The sequence below is a fragment of the Hibiscus syriacus genome, unplaced genomic scaffold (genome assembly GCF_006381635.1).
Source record: "Hibiscus syriacus cultivar Baekdansim isolate YM2019G1 unplaced genomic scaffold, ASM638163v2 tig00001743_pilon, whole genome shotgun sequence".
Lineage (NCBI taxonomy): Eukaryota > Viridiplantae > Streptophyta > Magnoliopsida > Malvales > Malvaceae > Hibiscus > Hibiscus syriacus.
The window spans coordinates 15,913-32,125 of record NW_024061887.1 but is presented as its reverse complement, the minus strand read 5'-3'; positions in this window follow the sequence as shown (position 1 = coordinate 32,125).

Below are 16,213 nucleotides of genomic sequence, written 5' to 3'. Positions count from 1 at the left end.
GAAACCTTGTTTTTCCTGAAAATTAACAAATCCAAAAGCTCAAAAAATCCAAAGTTCTTTTTCTTCTCAAATTTGAATGAATTGAATTGTGGGCATGGTATAAAAAGAATACTTAAAGAATATTTAATAAATTGAAGAATGAATTGTGAAGAAGAAAGGTTGAAGAATTTTAAATAATTGAAGAAATGGATTGATAGTTGAGAAGAAGAGTTACTTTTTTTAATAAATTGAAGAATGTGATTTGAGATAGAGATATATGTAGTTGCATTTTTTGAAATTGAATAAATGAAAATATAGGAGCTTAATAATAATGAGAAATTGAAGATATTATTTTTTTTTCTCGTTGAATGTTTATGTTAAAGTTTAATGGGATTTGAGAAATTGGAATTTGTATGAGATAAATAATCTAGTTGTTAAAATTAAAAGTGGGCCCATGACTAATTAAATATTATGAATTTATATTATATATATTATTACCGTTTACTTTTGAGATTGAAAAGTTCAAAGTGGGGCCATGACTAATTAAATATTATGAATATATATATATATATATATATATATATATTTCTGTTTACTTTTGAGAATGAAAAGTTAAAAGCAATGTTTTTAAAACCGGACCGGATCGATCGATTCGATCGGTTGAACCGTGAATCGGTGGTCTGTTCGGTCCGGTTAACACTCAAAATCGGATTAGTACAGAACCGGAAGAATCGGCTGAAAATCGAGAAAATCGGGGTGAACCGGCTGAAAATCGGTTTGAACTGCCGGTTCACTTTTTTTCTTTTAAAAAAAAATTAAACCAAACGACGTCGTTTGTTCAACGAGCCGAGTCAAATTCGAGAATCGCTGAGCTCAACTCGAACTCGAAAACTTTAAAAGTAAGCTCAACTCGACTAAAAAACTCACGAGCTAAAAATTATCAACTCGAAATATAATATTAAAACTTGAAATCGAAAAGGCTCGAACTCAAAAAAAAATTTAGAAGTTCGATTGAAGCCTAAATTTGAGCTCAATTGAAGCGAAAGAATAGTTTTTGTGCTCACCAAAGGCTCCAAGATTTTAAATGTCAAATTACCTCTATTATTTATAGAAGTAAGTTGTGATGCTCTTCTATGTTTCTTAGCCATGTGGGATTGTTTTGTTCTCATATTTTTACTCTTTAAACTTTTGGGATACTCTTCTATATTTCTTAGCCATGTGGGAATTTTTTTTAAAACAATTAAACCAAATGACATCATTTGTTATGATTTTTTTGAGCCCTATTTTTTTTTTGATTTTAGTTATATAATTATATTATTATTTAATATGTTTTACCTTAATATTATGTTGTAGTTGATTTGAATCATTTTGTTTCACTTGATTTATGGTTTTTCATTTATACATGTTATGACTTGTGATATTTTATACCCTTTAATATTGTAAACTTAAAAAAAGTGTTATATATATTAATTCTTGAATATTATGTAAAATTAAAAAAAATATATTATTTTATATAAAATCCGGTTCAACCGCGGTTGAACCCGATTGAACCAGTGAACCAGTACCTTCACCGGTTTAATGTCCGGTCCAGTTTTAAAAACATTGGTTGTTACATGTAACCTTTGTTTTGATGATCTGAAGTCCACATATCAGTTGTTATGGCAATTCATCCATCATTAGCCTCCAACTTGGACAATATTCTTGCCTTCTCATCTTCGAACATACCCAAAATATCACACTTTATAGTCTTGCAATAAGGCATTTCAAACATAGGTTGTAGAGTAAAACAATACTTTTTGAAGTGTGCATGATCCACCATTGATAAAGAATATTAATGCATGACTATCATATTCGAAAGTTCTTTCCTTGCCACATCTTGATTAAATGAGAAAACCTTCAATTTTACATCCGACTTCTTTTGATTAGCCACTAGGATTTCTTGCTGAATTTTCACTTGAACTAGCTTGTTGCAACGTCTCAAATGATCACGCAAGTGACTTGTCCCATTTTTAGATTCACCATTGAGTTTCTTTTTGCAATGATTACATATTGCCTTCCACTCATTGTTGATATTTTCTTTTTTAAAGTGCTCTCATACCTCATATTTTAACTTTGATGAGGTGCTTTCACTTGATTTATTATTTTCAACCAAAACATTAGGTTGACTTAGTGTAGGAAATGTATTTCCCTCAGAACTTGTTGATGGAATTCTTTCGGTTGGTAATTGAGGAGTGTTAAAAATAATATATGTTAATGAACCCCAGTGACCTCAATGGTAAAGGAATTATTGTTATTCCTTGAGATCTTGAGTTCGAGCACCAGGAATGTCAGAGGTACGAGCGTTCAATGTCAAAGGGTTGGGAGTTATCTTTAAACAGATACTATCTTGTACTAACCCCATATTAATCAATAATAATAATAATATTTAATAATCACAATAACTTATATGATTTCAAATGCCAAATATCCATTCATATCTTAACTAATTTTCTATTTTAGATTATCTCTAAAAACCTAATAAAATGTTGGGTAAAATCTTATTTATATTCTAATGCTATAAACTTCACATGTGCAATAACTAAAAAAAATTAATATTTTTATGAATTTGAAACCATTGTTTTTACATATGAAAAACCTAATTTTAAAGTCAGCCGAAAGTCATTGGGTAAAACTTTTTTTTTTATGAAATTTCACATATTTTACATTGCTTTTACATGTATAAAATCAGCCGAAGTCAATAATAAGAAAAAAAATACTTACATTAATAAAAAAAATGAGGTTTATTGAAGTGTTGAAAATGGATGGAAATTTTGAAGGCATAAACTAAAAAAGGATTAGGGTTTTAGTAGGTGATGGCTAAAGATGAACTGAAACTAAAGAAGAGTGGAATTTATGCTCCAAAAATGGAAAAAAAGTTTCCAAACTTCCAAGTTCGTTGAGCTACTCTACGCTGCAAAGAAGGGAAAGTGTCATTTTAATTTTTAAAGTACCTGGTCGGGTCGGGTAGGGTTATCTTAATCATAAACCCAACTTCAAACCGAACCCAAACCTTTTATATATAAAACCTGACCTGATCCGTCCCAGAATGTTTTTAAAAAACTCGATCTATCGTGTCAGGTCGAGGCAGAACCCATCGGGTCCGGGTCCTATGCACATCCTTAACTCAAACATGTCCAAATTTGTTCAATATTATAGATGTTATAACAACTATTTATCATCAAGTCAAATAACTAAAACTAAGCCTTGTATAGCATCTGATAAAACCGATAACCAAGCTGATGTTTGTGCCTTGAAGATTGGAACCTAATCTCAAAATCGAATAGGTTAATATTGTAGAATACCGACATCCAATCTCCAAATATTAATAGTTGTTATATTACAATAGATTAATTCCAGATTTTTTTCCAGTCAACAGATAATTTCAGCAAACAAACACACCAGTTAAAATATTTTTCTTGCCTATAAATATGATTAAAAAATTCTTATTTCAGTTTTACAAGAAATCATTTCAAAGAAATTCTTCCATATTTTCTGCAAAAAGATAGAACATGTGCAAACGTGTTGAAGACACATATTGCCACTACCACAATCATGAACTGAATCGAGTCAGCTGACCAGACAACGACATCGACAACGTGTGAGTGCGAGGGATTTGTTTCAACACATTCACTAAGGAAGGGAAAAAGTACGCCTTTAAATACCTTCCCAAAGGCATTTTCCTTCTTAATGTGGGATATGTGCCCAAAGTTCTTAAGCATTATCAACATTTTCCCATTAATGCGAAAGAATTCTTTTGGAAACCATAAAAGATAATTTTTGAATTAAAAATGAGAGAAGAATAATAGCGAAATTAGTTGCTTAAGCACTAGTGGACGTATCTGGAACTAGTACATAACGATGATGAGTAATTCTTCTATTACATAAGTGAACAAATCTTGAACTTTCGAAGATTAGGGTGAACTCATAGCACACAACTAACCTATTCATCCATCTAAGTTTGCATTATATATATATATATATATATATATATATATATATATATATCCCTTTTTCCTCAGGATTATAATAAGTGTACTTTTCATAGAAGGTGGCTAGTCCTTCTCACTTATGTAGGTTTTCATCATATTTATCTCAACATAAACCACCTGAAACTGGGCTATGAAATAATTAAGAGCTTTTACAACAACTCAACCTCACATTAGGTAAGGTGAATTAATGAACCACCCAAACTTTGGGACAAGAAATCATTAAGAATAAATATTCAACCTCACTAATCGATGAATTCAATATATCCTTCTCATCATATCACACAAACTCTTGGGTTTCAATTCATTAAGAGTTTTAAGTAAATTCACCCTCTCTAGCAGTAACGTCACCTAGTCCTTCGTGATTAGGACTACCCTGACAAGCGTTGTATAATATCAAATAAAATAGTCTTAATCTCAAAATATTAAATAAATGACATAGTAAAGAGAAGAAAGATCGATCCATAAGGACTAAGGAGCTTTTGATTTAGAGCAGTCTTGACTTTGACCATGGTAAAAAAAATAAAGCTTAAGTAAAAAGTAAATAATAAAATAAAACTTGAAATAAATAGTGAAAATAGTGTTGAATAATAAATCAATTTAATAAAATAGCCTCAGGCCTCGCTTTGCCTTAATTCCTTTGATTTTCGAAGAGATTTTTATCCCGAATATATGTCGGTTACAGTCTACAAGGTCCAACCCTTGTAACTTACTTTTCTCTTCGGTAACCAACAATCCAAAACCTATCTTCGAAATTTATTTTACTTAGATTAATCACGATTATTGTGATTAACACAAATACAATTTTAGTTTTGGAAAAGGCCGACTCCGGCAATGTTATCTCAATGAGAATCAGACATGATCTCAATTTCCCTTAGTGTATCGCCGCTAAGTGTGTTCACAAGAAGTCGAACTTGCTACCAACCAATTCTTCATTCAAACTATAAATCGAAACAACGTTCAAAACAACAAAATCTTTTTGGTTTGAATGTGTAAAGATTTTAAAGGGGAGGCCGTTTTCCAATCCAAGTTTGCAGAAAATTGAGAATAATATCCGAAGATTATTAAGTGCTTTTTAATTCTCACATTTGGAATTGAGTCATCACGTTAGCCCTTGGCTAGTTGAGAAATTAGATTAGCATGAATTGAAATCATACTTAGTATATTTTGAAAAATTAAAGTAAAAAACTAAAACAAAGATAAAAAAAAATTAACCTTTTATAAAACCCCAAAGACAAAGTAAATTCAAAGTAAAGTTGTGTTTTTCAAGCTACAACCTAAGGATATTTATAGCTTCCCAAAACCCTAAAAATAAAGTAGAAATGGCTAAAGATAATTCTTGAAAATATTCAAATAAAATCCTTTAAACAAGTGATAAATCCTAATTTGAATTTGAGCTGAATCCGTCCATCATTTTAGAAAAACTGAATGGATTATCTTCTAGAAATTACTGATTGGACGCCATGTCAGACGCTATCATGCACTGAGACTTGCCCACTACTCTAGACTTGACTCCAGAAAATTTAAAAAATGAAAAATTCCTTCCTTTTAGCGTTGTTTCTGGAATTTAATGTCCTGCAAAGAAAAACGAATAAAAATGCCCAAATAAATTGCATTACTTAATCAACAAAAAGTAATTAAACATAAAATACTAACGAAATAAATCATTCATCATATCCACTCAAAATTGGGTTATGAACTTATTAAGAATATATATTCAACCAAAATTGGTAAATTCATCAAGTCTTTCTCACTAAGATCACCCAAAGTCTGGGCTATGAATTTTTTAAGAGCAATTAAGCTCATTTTGTGTGTACATTATTCATCACAAGGATAGACAGGTAAAATATACAGGTAAAATATACACTATGAGTCTTTTCATGGCTTCGCTTAACCACATTAAACTTAAATAACTAAGTTGGGTATCCACAATGAATTACTCAACCAATGGGCTTTAAACCCATCCCCCTCGACGAATCTAGAGCCAATTTCCAGCTTAACCCTTCGATAAGCGGATCAACAAAGTTCCTTTCCGACTTCACATACTCTAAAGAGAGTAATTTGTTCCTTATTAAGTATCTCACTAATTCATGTCTTATGCAAATATATATTTTCTTATCGTTGTAAGCATGGTTTTGAGCCACACATATAACTACTTGTGAATCACATAATAAGTACACTAGAGTAATCAATTTTCCCCATAATGAAATTTCTGCTAAAAAGTTTCTAAGACACTCGACTCCTTGCTCGACTAAGTCAAGAGCGATAAACTCTGACTTCATGGTATAACGAGCGATAAACTCTGACTTCATGGTAGAACGAGCGATACAAGTCTGCTAAGTAAACTTCCATGAGATCGTTGTGCCACTTAAGATAAAGATATACCCACTAGTAGAGCTTACCTCATCACATTCGATTAAGGTTATAAAATCAGGTAATCGGTCAGGTTTCAGTCGGATCTTGGTAGGTCGGGTAAAATCAGGTACAAGTCAACTCAGGTTGATTTGACACTAGATCCAGATCGGGTTCAGGTCAGGTCATTTTCAGTTCGGATCGATGTCAGTTCAGGTCAAAATAGTTCATGTCCGAAGCAAATAAAGACCAGGTTAATTCAGGTTCGGGTGGACTTCAGTCGGATGTCGTTCAGATTGGGTCACATCATTGATAGATAAAATTCAGGTCGGATGTTTACTGAATACAGATTGAGTTCATGTCGGTCGTTTTTATTTTTGGATTAATTATTTTTTCATATTTCGTGATTGTTGAATTGCAAGTTGTGTAACAACCCGAAAATTTCAAAATAATGTTTAATTGAAATTTGAGGTTAATTATGAAAATTGGTGAAATTTGGGGATTAAATTGGAAGTTCTTTAAACTTGTAGCTTGTTTTAGAGTTAAAAGAAAATTTAGGGACCAAGCCCTGAATTTAGCCTTAAATGTTAGGTATGTTTTGGTTTATATATATGAATACGTGGTTTTCTGTTTTCAAAACAGAAAATCACGCCCAAATTTCCCTTCCCCTACCTCAACTTTCGACGAAGATCCCGACGCCGTCCGAATTTCGATCGCCGTTTTGAAAGCACCATCGTGTTTGTTATCGAGTCAGGAACAATCCCTTCAATTTAATTGAAGCGAAACGCTGCCAAACACCGTGAATTTCAAGTCAAAGCATCGACGTTTTTTTAGCTCAATCGCCTAGAAAATCCTAAATTCATCGCCGATCGTTGCTCCGTTTACGACACCTCCCGCACCATCGTGTTCCTTGTGCCGTTCCGAGTCCGCCGATGTCATCCTCGGTCTCCGTCGACGGCGGCGTGTGGGGAGGTGAAGCAGTCAAAGTTTCCGATTTGATGAAATCGAGCTCTCCGCCGTTCAAAAATTTGAACCGATCTTTGTAAGTATCTCGAAATCGCTCAAAATAATTTTTAGAAATTTTTCCGTAATTTTTAGAGCCCCGGAGGACACCTCACGCGCCCACACGCGCCGTCGCAAGGCGAGTGGAAGCTGGAAACCGGTTTAACCGGTTTGACCGGTCACGACCCGACCCGTTGACCCGAACCGTTGACCCGACCCGACCCGTTGACCCGACCCGACCCGACCTGGTGCTATTCTGGGAATTTATTCGATATTTGTGTTATTATGAGAATTAATTCGAAATGGGTGCTATTTTGGTAATTTTTTTTTTCAAAAAAGTGATATTCTGGGAATTAATTCAAAATTGGTGCTATTTTTGGAATTAATTCGAAAAGGGTGCTATTTTGGTAATTATTTTAAAAAGGGTGCTATTTGTGTAAAATGTTTGACAGTTTGTTGACCTCTTTTGACCAGAACTTTGATCGGCTATTAAACGATCGTTAATCTTTTCCAAAAATACCTATCCTGACAGTTTTCGACGTCCCGAATCCGTTTTTGGGGTCCGTTTCGCTAAATTCAAATCCGAAAGTCTCCAAATCGTCGGTCAAAACTGTTGACTTTAATTTTGACCAAGAATTCGAAATTTTGGAAGGTCATACTTTATGTTTTTCGACGTCCTGAATTTGATTCCGAAGTTTGTTTGGCCATATTCTGATACGAAATTCCCGAATCGAGCATGTGAACCCAAAAAGGCTCAGTATTTTAGTATTTTGATTATTTATTTGAGATATGGTTAAGGAATTGATTAAGTAAGATATTTTATGAAGGTACTCGTGTTTCACCTGAGCAAGGATCAGTCAGGTCCGGTGTTGTCTGTTCTTCAGATCAATCCGAACCGCGTATTACAAGAACTACCCGATCTAGTGCTGCAGCAGAGCGTGATCGACAAAACCAGTAATAAGCTTCCCTATCTGATTTCTCAGACTGTTACAGGTGTGTTTCCCTACCAGTGTTATCTTACAGTTATAAACTATATATCCGAACTGGTTTATATTATGAGAATATAATATACTTTATGAAGAAATATCCGGTATTTTGAATAATGTTTATTAAATGTCTGATTTACCGTATAATTTTTATTTTATAGTTATAGTATTTTTGGTACATGATTTCTAAATGGAACATTTTCATATTTAATGGATTAATTACTGTTTTTACTCCAAAGCATACATGTTTATTTTGTCATTTGGGGTACGATTGAAGGAAGTATTATCAGGTCCCTTTGCTGTGTGCGAAGGTAAGCCTTACAGTTTACCAGGTCCCTTTGCTGTGTGCAAGGGTAAGCCTTACAGTTTCCCAGGTCCCTTTGCTGTGTGCGAAGGTAAGCCTTACAGTTTACCAGGTCCCTTTGCTGTGTGTAAGGGTAAGCCTTACAGTTTCCCAGGTCCCTTTGCTGTGTACGAAGGTAAGCCTTACAGTTTCCCAAGTCCCTTTGCTGTGTGCAAGGGTAAGCCTTATAGTTTACCAGGTCCCTTTGCTGTGTGCAAGGATAAACCTTACAGTTTTCCTAGGCTCCTCTGCTTTGTGCACAGGTTAAGCCTTACTGGTGTATAGACGAGGTACGGTTCAGGTGAACCTACACAATTTGGTGATTGGAGATGGGTAGTGCATGTTATTATATTTGATAAATTGTTTTATCTTATCTGAATTATTTTGTTATGTATATGTTATACACTGTATGGGACACACTAGGCTTTTTAGCTCATTCTGTAAATTTTAACCTTTTTCAGATAACAACAAACCGTAAGCTAGCAGATTTGGCATCGGGAGAAATCAACTACTTTATTTTGTACGAACATATATTTCTTTATGTTTTTCGGTTATGTTTGGTGACATGTATTTTATTATCGTTTTGGACATATCTATATTATTAATATTATGTTATATATTATATTTAACGTTCTATAAGTTATATAAAAAACCCTCTGAATGGGATATGTGACCCGCTTAGGTTTGAGTCTATCTTACAGACCGGGTCTTGGGGGGTTACATTTGGTGGTATCAGAGCTTTCGGTTTTAAACACTCGGACTGTATATGGGTCCTAAACTTTGATTTTTTTTTAAAAAATGTCACCTTATGTTATGATTTAAAGTTTTCTCGAGGTCCCTGATGCTAATCTGACATATGTTTCAAATTCTTTCTGTAGAGCCTTATAAATCCAACGATGAATGCTGCTAGAGGTCGTAGGACAGGACGTGGACGTGGTAGAGGGCGAGTCACTCGACCTTCTGTTACGATAGACGATCCGATGTCACCACGTGATCCTCCTGTTCCGCAAGTAGATCCGACTCTTTCTCATGATGATCAGTTTACTCCTGTGAGAGACCCTCATGTCACTGAAGATGAGGATACTGAGATGAATGAAGATGCTATTAATAGAGCTATCTTCCGCATGTTTCAGAGAGCTGCTAGAGCCCCTAGTAACATGACTGCAGTGGAGATTTCAAATTCTTTGGTCGCTGCTGGTGTAATTCCATTCGAGGGTATTACTGGTGCACCTCCGACAGACGTTGAGTATTGGCTGGAGGACACAGAGAGGATTATGGATGAGATGGACCTCAGACCTGAGCAGAAGTTGAAGGGGCCCTAACTATGTTGAAGAAATAGAGCTTCAGATGGTGGCAATCATTGGTCGCTGCTGGTGTAATTCCATTCGGGTATTACTGGTGCACCTCCGACAGACGTTGAGTATTGGCTGGAGGACACAGAGAGGATTATGGATGAGATGGACCTCAGACCTGAGCAGAAGTTGAAGGGGCCCTAACTATGTTGAAGAAATAGAGCTTCAGATGGTGGCAATCAATTTCTGGTAGTATTCCGAGAAACCAGTTAACATGGGAACTTTTTAAGACACGTTTCCGGAGTCACTACGTCGGAGAGAGATATCTGCAGGAACGACGCCAGGAGTTTCAGAATCTGGAGCAGGGTAATATGACTGTTATGTACTACGAGGTTGAGTTCATCCGATTGAGCCGTTATGCTCCTGGACTTGTTGACACGGAGACAGATCGATGAGGTTTGAGAAGGACTCAGGTATGAGATCAGGAGCGAGTTGCTACCCACTGAGAGAGGAATTTTGATGCTTTGGTTGAGATAGCCAAAACTGCTGAGGAAATAGAGCGACTGGGTATGGAGCACAAGAGAGATAGTGATCGAGCTCAAACTCGATTCAGGAGGTCTTATGGTTCTATAGATTATTCTGCACATCCCAACAAGAGAGGCAGGGGTGAATCCTTTCAGAGAGGTGGTGCAAGTGTCAGGCCTGTGGCATCCGATTCTTCAGCCGTACATCCTTCTAGACATGGTGGATCTTCTGGGCTGCAACCTATACCGACATGTGTGCACTGTGGAAGATGTTATTATGGTCAGTGCAGGCTGAAATTGGGGACATGTTTTAGATGTGGTTTCGGTGACCATTTCATGAAGGACTGTTCAGAACGAGATCGTTCAGTTCAGACGCCAGCTCGTACTCGCGCTCGTACTCAGAGAACTGTTCAGACTCCTGCGGGTGGTAGTACTCAAGAGAGAGCACATGGATTAGCTAGTAGAGGTCGAGCATCTCAGAGTAGAGGTCCAGTCAGATCTGAGGCCAGACAACCTGCATTGGTTTACACTGCTAAACTTCGACAAGATCGTGATGGGCCTAATGTGACTGCAGTACTGTTACTATTCATTCAGTTCCATACTTTGCATGTTTGATAGTGGCTCTAAATTCCTATGTATCACATTCCGTTTCTAAGGGTCTAAATATTCCTGTTGAGAATACTGAGCGTTACCTCCAGATAGAGAAGTCGAGTTTGTGATTGAAGTCTATTCTGGTTCCACCCTGGTTTCAATGGCTCCTTATCGTATGGCCCCAAAGGAGCTTAAGGAACTAAAAGTTCAACTTCAGGAGTTGTTGGACAGGGGATTTATTCGACCTAGTGTATCACCGTGGGGAGCTCCAGTTCTCTTTGTCAGAAGAAAGATGGGACATTGAGACTGTATTGATTATAGAAAACTGAACAAGCTCACTGTAAAATAAATATCCTCTGCCCAGGATCGATGATCTATTTGACCAATTCGAGGGGCTTCTATCTTTTCAAAGATAGACTTGAGATCTGGTTATTATCAACTCAAAGTGAAAGATTCGGATATTCCGAAGACTGCTTTTCGTACTCGATATGGTCACTATGAGTTTTTAGTGATGTCATTCGGGTTAACTAATGCCCCTGCTGCTTTATGGATATGATGCATAGGATGTTTCGACCTTATTTGGACCAGTTGTAGTTGTCATTGATGGCATACTGGTGTATTCTAGAAGTGAAGCAGAACATGAGGAGCATTTAAGGATTGTTCTTCAGACTCTAAGGGAGAATAAGCTATACGCTAAGTTTAGCAAGTGTGAGTTCTGGCTCAGCGAAGTGACTTTTCTTGGACATATCGTCTCTGCTGATGGCATTCAGGTGGATCCGAGCAAAGTGGAGGCTATTCTGAACTGGAAGCAACCCAGAAACGTCTCTGAGATCCGTAGTTTCTTGACGGGTTACTACCGTCGTTTCGTTGAGGGGTTCTCCCTTATTGCAACTCCTCTGACGAAACTATTGAGGAAAGATGTTCCATTTGTCTGGTCTGAGGACCAACAAGCTAGCTTTGAGAAATTGAAGACTGTTCTAACTCAAGCCCCAGTGTTGATTCAGCCTGAATCTGGGAAGGATTTTTCTGTCTACAGTGATGCTTCTTATTCTGGTTAAGGATGTGTTTTGATGCAAGATAGGAAAGTTGTTGCTTATGCGTCACGTCAGTTAAGGCCGCATGAGCGTAACTATCCTACTCACGATCTGGAATTAGCTGCTGTGGTTTTTGCTTTAAAGATCTGGAGACACTACCTCTACGGAGAAAAGTGTTATATCTATACTGATCATAAGAGTCTGAAGTATCTGCTTACTCAGAAAGAATTGAATTTGAGACAGCGTCGCTGGTTGGAGCTTTTAAAGGACTATGATTTTGAGATAGAATATCATCCAGGGAAGGCTAATGTAGTGGCAGACGCCTTGATCCGTAAGGCGATATCAGATCTCAGAGCCTTATTTGCCAACTTGAGCTTATTTGATGGTATTTTGTGTTTTCACGGTCGTTACTGCGTCCCTAAAGATGATGAGTTGAGACGGATTATTCTGCAGGAAGCTCATAGTAGTCCTTATGCTATGCATCCTGGCGGTGACAAAATGTACAATAATCTCAAAGAGCGCTACTTTTGGACTGGTATGAAGAAGAATATTTCAGATTTTGTGGCGAGGTGTTTGACTTGTCAGAAGGTTAAGGCCAGAGCACCAGCATCTGTCTGGATTGTTACAGTCAATTAAGATTCCTGAGTGGAAATGGGAGCGCATTACGATGGACTTCGTTACTGGTCTTCCTATGACTCCTTCCAAAAAGGATTCTATCTGGGTCATTGTTGATCGACTCACCAAGTCAGCGCACTTTATCCCTATTCGGGTTAATTATTCTCTGGACAAACTGGCTAAGTTGTACATTTCTGAGATCGTTAGACTTCATGGTGTTCCGTTGTCTATCATATCTGATCGAGATCAGAGATTCACTTCCAGGTTCTGGAAAGCTTTGTACGAGGCTCTGGGTACTCGTTTGAATTTCAGTACAGCTTTTCATCCTCAAACTGATGGACAGTCTGAGCGAGTGATTCAGGTGTTGGAGGATATGTTACGAGGTTATGTGATTGATTTCCGTGGTAGTTGGGAAGATTTCTTGCCATTAGCTGAGTTTGCTTACAATAATAGTTATCAGGCGAGTATTCGCATGGCACCGTATGAGGCTCTATATGGACGTAGATGTCGTACTCCTATATGTTGCACAGAGTTGCATGATAGAAAAACTTTGGGTCCAGACTTGGTTCGAGAGACTGAAGATACTATCAGACTGATCCGTGATCGCTTAAGAGAGGCATTTGATAGGCAGAAGTCATACGCAGATAAGCGACGTAAGGATATCGAGTTTGAGGTTGGAGATCAGGTTTTTCTCAAGGTATCTCCATGGAATAAGGTATTGAGATTTGGATGTAAAGGTAAACTGAGTCCGCGATTTATTGGGCCGTATCGTATTCTGAAGAAAGTTGGACCTGTTGCTTATCAACTTGAGTTGCCTTCCCAGCTCAGTCGTATTCATGATGTTTTTTCATGTATCTATGTTATGGCGATACCGTCCAGATCCAGATCACATCATTCAGGTTTATGAGGTAGAGCTGAGACCTGATTTGTCATATGAGGAGGAGCCTGTTCAGGTTTTAGAAAGAGATGAACGAGTTCTTCGGAATAGGCGTATTCCAATGGTCAAAGTGCAGTGGAGTAATCGTAGCCCCTCAGAAGCTACTTGGGAGACCTTGGAGTCAATGGAGGTTCAATTTCCTCATCTGTTTTCATAAGGTAAATTTCGAGGACGAAATTTCTTGTAGAGGGGGAGAATTGTAACAACCCGAAAATTTCAAAATAATGTTTAATTGAAATTTGAGGTTAATTATGAAAATTGGTGAAATTTGGGGACTAAATTGGAAGTTCTTTAAACTTGTAGCTTGTTTTAGAGTTAAAAGAAAATTCAGGGACCAAGCCCTAAATTTACCCTTAAATGTTAGGTATGTTTTGGTTTATATATATGAACCCAAATTTCCCTTTCCCTACCTCAACTTCCGACGAAGATCCCGACGCCGTCCGAATTCTGATTGCCGTTTTGAAAGCATCACCGTGTTCGTTATCGAGTCAGGAACAATCCCTTCAATTTAATTGAAGTGAAACGCTGCCAAACACCGTGAATTTCAAGTCAAAGCATCGACGTTTTTTTAGCTCAATCGCCTAGAAAATCCTAAATTCATCGCCGATCGTTGCTCCGTTTACGACACCTCCCGCACCATCGTGTTCCTTGTGCCGTTCCGAGTCCGCCGGTGTCATCCTCGGTCTCTGTCGACGGCAGCGCGTGGGGAAGTTAAGCGGTCAAAGTTTTCGATTTGATAAAATCGAGCTCTCCGCCGTTCAAAAATTTGAACCGATCTTTGTAAGTATCTCGAAATCGCTCAAAATAATTTTTAGAAAATTTTCCGTAATTTTTAGAGCCCCGGAGGACACCTCACGCGCCCACACGCACCGCCGTTGGGCGAGTGGAAGCTGGAAACTGGTTTAACCGGTTTTGACCGATTTGACCGGTCACGACCCGACCCGACCCGTTGACCCGACCCGACCCGACCCGTTTAGCGTTGATCGGTGCTATTCTGGGAATTTATTTGATTTTGGTGCTATTCTGGGTATTAATTCGAAATGGGTGTTATTTTGGTAATTTTTTCGAAAAAAAGGTGATATTTGAGAATCAATTCAAAATTGGTGCTATTTTGGGAATTAATTCGAAAAGGGTGCTATTTTGGTAATTATTTTAAAAAGGTACTATTTGTGTAAAATGTTTGACAGTTTGTTGACCTCCTTTGACAAGAACTTTGACCGGCTTTGACCGGCTTTTAAACGATCGTTAATCTTTTCCGAAAATACCTATCCTGACAGGTTTTAACGTCCCGAATCTATTTTTGGGGTCCGTTTTGCTAAATTCAAATCCGAAAGTCTCCAAATCATCAGTCAAACCTGTTGACTTTAATTTTGACCAAGAATTCGAAATTTCGGAAGGTCATACTTTATGTTTTTCGACGTCCTGAATTTGATTCCGAAGTTTGTTTGGCCATATTCTGACCCGAAATTCCCGAATCGAGCTTGTGAACCCAAAAAGGCTCAGTATTTTAGTATTTTGATTATTTATTTGAGATATGGTTAAGGAATTGATTAAGTAAGATATTTTATGAAGGTACTCGTGTTTCACCTGAGCAAGGATCAGTCAGGTCCGGTGTTGTCCGTTCTTCATATCAGTCCGAACCGCGTATTACAAGAACTACCCGATCTAGCGTTGCAGCAGAGCGTGATCGACAAAACCAGTAATAAGCTTCCCTATCTGATTTCTCAGACTGTTACAGGTGTGTTTCCCTACCAGTGTTATCTTACAGTTATAAACTATATATCCGAACTGGTTTATATTATGAGAATATAATATACTTTATGAAGAAATATCTGGTATTTTGAATAATGTTTATTAAATGTCTGATTTACCGTATAATTTTTATATGGTTTATAGTTATAGTATTTTTGGTACATGATTTCTAAATATGGAACATTTCCATATTTAATGGATTAATTACTGTTTTTACTCCAATGCATACATGTTTATTTTGTCATTTGGGGTACGATTGAATGAAGTATTATCAGGTCCCTTTGCTGTGTGCGAAGGTAAGCCTTACAGTTTACCAGGTCCCTTTGCTATGTGCAAGGGTAAGCCTTACAGTTTCCCAGGTCCCTTTGCTGTGTGCGAAGGTAAGCCTTACAGTTTACCAGGTCCCTTTGCTGTGTGCAAGGGTAAGCCTTACAGTTTCCCAGGTCCCTTTGCTGTGTGCGAAGGTAAGCCTTACAGTTTCCCAGGTCCCTTTGCTGTGTGCAAGGGTAAGCCTTACAGTTTACCATGTCCCTTTACTGTGTGCAAGGATAAACCTTACAGTTTTCCTAGGCTCCTCTGCTTTGTGCACAGGTTAAGCCTTATTGGTGTATAGGCGGGGTACGGTTCAGGTGAACCTACACAATTTGGTGATTGGATGGGGGTAGTGTGCATGTTATTAAAATATATTTGATAAATTGTTTTATCTTATCTGAATTATTTTGTTATGTATATGTTATACACTGTATGGGACACACTGGGCTTTTTAGCTCATTCTGTAAAT